Genomic DNA, 4,952 nt, shown 5'->3' on the forward strand with positions numbered 1-4,952 from the left:
CCAATCAGGCAAAGCAGAACTCCTGGGCACAGAATTCACATTATGATGGAACAATAATCAGAAATGCATATCTCTGGCTCACCAGAGGAGTGGTCAAATGATTTGGGGCTGACTCTTTGCGTTTTCTTTCAACAACAACAACAAAAAAACCTTGAAAATTTAACAGCCATTTAACAGAGATGCAGCTTTCTGCTGTTAACATTTTTTATCAGGTAACAATATCATTGCAGGATGTTTTTATTGGTCTACCAACAGGTTTTAAATTCTAAGCCAGTCTATTAAATGAGTACTCATATTCACTATACTCATCCAGTCTGTAAATTTATGCTTTCTTGCTATATCAGTGGGACTGGGAGATGAAATGGAGAAAGTCATATTATAGCATATTAAAGAGCATCAAATTCATAACTTCCTTAAGGTGTCAAAACCACCCAAACTGAACATCATTGTTTAATAAAAGAAATTGCTGCTGCTGTCCTTTTAACTGGGATACTTTCAACTAGGACTCTTACAAAATTTTCTTCAGAAGTTTACAAATAAATTAATTAGGGAGACTGAGGCAGTAGATTATGGCAAATTTGAGGCCACCACCTTGAACTATATACACAAAATAAAATTGGATTGCTTTCACAACGACAGAATTTTGTACACTACAAATTTGAGATAAGTTTTCTGCAACTCCTGTGTCTTCAGGTAACGAAGGAAATAACTCATTTTGATTAGCTTGATCAGCAATACTAACAGCCTTTTGTTTATATAGTATGTTGAGAAGAAAGGGAAAATTAAAACAGCAATAGAAGTGTTGAGTAGTTAATTACCCCGAATTGGTGACTGATTTTGATCGACTATAACCTAACTGTCACACCTTAGCTGTCACATGGCATCTCTTAGCTTTGATTTCCACACCCATGGCATACAAAATGGTAATAAAATATTGACCTTATTTCATTGTATCATTGCGAAGGTTAAAGTAACCTATCCCTCTAAATAACTCCCATGTTGAAAAGGAATTCTCATTGTAAAATGTACACACACACACACACCATAAAGTTAACAAAAATCTAACTTTCATATGAATTAGTTTTTCCTAAGACCTAAGTTAAGTTAGTGTTAATGGGATGGCTAAATTTTTCATTTTCTTTCATTTTTAATTTTCATCTAAAGCTTCTATTCTAGCTATTTGTATGGTGGCCACGGGGATGCACTGTGCTTCTGTCAAAAGTCCCCTCACAAGCATTATCATTTGTTGATGGGACATTTATCCTAGAGCTTAAACTGAGGACTAGTCCAGAAAGACAATCCAATGAGCAAAAGAAACATTTAGAGCTGAGATATTGAGATGGACCTCCTGAATGGAAATCCCTTCCCTGTCCAGTCTCAAACGTGTACATCTCATCTGTAGTAGAGGGGGCATCACTCTCTGCTAATGGAAGTTACAAGCCTGAAAGAGAAATTGGCTATAAAAACACAATGGGAGTTTCTACAAATGATTTTTGAGAAGATCCTTGTTTTTTTGTAGAATTCTGTGACAGTAGTTTCACTTTGACTCAAAATAAATGATGAATTCTGTGACATAGCTGTCCCTTGGAAAACTAGGTAGAAGATTGCACAGTAAATAAAAAAGCTTTCTGTTCACTTCAAAAAAGCATTATCAACTATATTCATAACCACTGCAATTATTTCTAATTCTATAATGTGATCTTTTCAAAACATTGATTTATAATTTTGTGTTTTCCTCCCTAGCTGGAAGGGTAAACAAGGGAGCACCCTTTAGTCTCTTTACTGAGCTACTGCACAGAATACAGTATAGAGCTCAACTGCTGATAAAATGTTTCAAGGCCCTTCTAAGGGTCTGTTCTTTTCAGAATTCTCGCTACAGCCTGGTGTATTGAACAGGATCAGAGCACAAAACTCTTCAGCATAAAAGAGTAAACCCTAGATTTCAGAAACATTCAAGATTATCTTTAGGACATTTTCAAAGCCTTGGAAAAAATATATCAACTGTAACACAAGAATAGTCTATATTTGAAGCTTCTGCAAAAAGACAGGCCAATGAAGACATATGACGGGCACGTTTTCTCCTCAAATCTGGGAGCTGTTTTGACATTTCCCTTTTTGCTATAATATAATGTGCTTTCAGCATCAGAGTGGAATCCTCTCAGCATGAAGTCATTTATCACAAGACTAAATGTGTGAGCTGACTTGCTTCACTCTGCTTCTCAGCCTGGAACTTTGGTAGATGCTCAAATGAATAATTATAATAGAGATTTGTGCCTAAAATTCTGATCATAATCCCTTTATCCAATTCCAGCTCCATGTTACTGACATATATTCCATAAATTTCTACTTTCCACCAAAGATACTCCTGTGACTTAGATAGTAGCTTTGTGTTGTATTTTTTAATGAAGTTTAAGAACAGCAGGAAAAAAACCTAATGCATCTGTTAATATTAATAATGTTCATTTTAAGTCACTATATGTGAAACGTTCTGCAAAATGTTCTATTTAGTTCTCACTAGTACCTTGCCAAAGCTGCATTTATTTTCATTTTCAAGGTGAAGAAACTAAATGACCATAGACAGAATACAAACCAAGATCTATGCGGTATAGAGATTAAAAGGAAAAATAAGCCCCCCATGTTTTCTGTAGACTGATATAGTTAGAACAATAAGATAGGAAATACAAAGTAGAAACATTTCATATTAAAATGGATTAAATGTATTTCTCTATTTCTCTTGCTAAAAGCAGTGGAAAATCCTGGATGCTACACTTATAATACAATTCATTTTTAAAGCTAAGGAGATACAAATTAAAATCTTCATGAGTCAAGAGGTACCATGGAAATGTATTCCCTGGCTTGTTTTTTGGCATAATAAATCCTAGATTGGGGTTGTAGAAGACAGCAATGCAAAAATGCGAAATATACAGATAAAGCAAAAAAATGACATAAACTTTCTACAGCCAAAGGACTTCAGTGTGATCGATTAATAAAAAAAACATTTAAGCATTATCTGTCCTATTTGTCCCAATAAATTATAAATTGTGCACAGCCAATCTCTACCCTAACTAGTACAGATTATGATGGTTTTGGTTTTTGTTTTGTTATTTTTTGTCACTTTGACAGTCTAGAATTACCTGGGAAAGAAGTTTTAAGGAGGGATTGTCTAGATGAGGTTGGCCTTTGGGTATATATATGGGGGTTTGTCTTTACTGTGTTAACAACACTGGGGCAAATCCCTCCGCCATCGGTCGCACCATTCTCTAGACAGGGGATTCTGAACTATGTAAAAATGGTAACAGTAAGCCAAGCACTAGAATACATATATTAATTCATCATCAGTTCCCTGTCTCTACTCTTGACAGTGGATGCACTGTGAACAGTTTTTTCATGCTCCTGCTGCTGTGGTTCCCCTGCCATCATGAAGTGTAACTTGAAATTATAAAACAAATAAAACTTCCCTCCCTTAAGTAGTTTTTGTAAGTTTCTTTTTAACAAAGTAACAGGAAATGAAACTAATAAAAATTAAGCAGATATCATGTATGCCAATCAGCTCAATGCACTACTTGATCCCTTTGATGGGATCAAGTCTTGCCAGATAATACAATGTAGAAGATGCTATCATCATGAGCAGCAATCGTCATGAGCAGCACTTCCATTCCTGTAAGTGTTGAGACTTTCTATTTCTGTGAGATCTACTGAAGAGTTTTATATTTTATCTTAAGTTTTCTTTTATCACATTGAATTGGTACCACAGGAGAACTAAGCATTACATTGGAATTTCTACATATTTCAGAAACAATAACACCATTCCTTGCGCCTTTATATTAATGGGAAAATATCAAATTTTACCCGTCTTCTCTCCAGAAAGTTACTGGTAGAAGACAGGTGATGACCAAAAACTCTAACTCCCATTGAACAACATTAAACGGATTCCACACCTGGATATCTGTAGAAGCCAAATGGAGAACCTGCATGGTTGCAGTTACGCAGCAAGAATGAAGATCCATAACTTTCTTTAGAAACCAGAGTAGTGCCGGGCGGTGGTGGCACACGCCTTTAATCCCAGCACTCGGGAGGCAGAGGCAGGCGGATCTCTGTGAGTTCGAGGCCGGGCTGGACCGATAGCCTCCGAAACAATACAGAGAAACCCTGTCTCATAAAAACCAAAAAAAAAAAAAAAAAAGAAAGAAACCAGAGTAGAGTCTATGGAAGATAGCTAAAATAGAAATTTAAGATCTAGAGTCTCATATCATAATAGAGTAAGAGTTTCAGTAAAATCTACTTCTATTTTCAGGAACATGCAATAGTTCAAACTAAATTAATGCAAGCACCATTAGTAGATTCAAGCACTTAGATAATAAAAATATTAGAATTACATAAAAATTACTTTAAAGGCCTCATAACAAAAATGTTCTAACAGATAAGATTGATCATGCTTGTAACTAATAGCAGATAGAAACGCACTATCAGTTATGGACATTTTGAATGAAGAATGCATAAAGGAAAAGCAAACTGAATGTTATAACAACTACAATAAAGTATTCAGGAGTTAAGTCTTTTTCATGGAATAGACTAATGGGAAAGAAATTAATGAGCTTGAAGGAAGAAGTACATAAATGTTTCCACATGAACAACAGTGAAAAACCACACTTTAAACATACATCTTTCGTGCATGTTGGTGTATATCAGTACTTATAAGCCTGAGGCAGGAATTCAATGAATTAGAGGGCAACCTGGGTTAGTTTCAAAACCCTGTCTCTAAACAAATAATTAATTACTACTGGAATAAATAACATAATAATATAACATGAAATGCATAGTAATTATAAACAATTTAATAGTCTGGTCATAAGAAATTCAAAGGAAGAAAAGAGGAAGTAATTTAAACAATAGTTGAAGAAATAAAGGCAGAAAACACCCCCAATTTGGTAAGACATATAAACAGTTACAGA

This window comes from Mesocricetus auratus, unplaced genomic scaffold (genome assembly GCF_017639785.1).
Source record: "Mesocricetus auratus isolate SY011 unplaced genomic scaffold, BCM_Maur_2.0 Super-Scaffold_100714, whole genome shotgun sequence".
Lineage (NCBI taxonomy): Eukaryota > Metazoa > Chordata > Mammalia > Rodentia > Cricetidae > Mesocricetus > Mesocricetus auratus.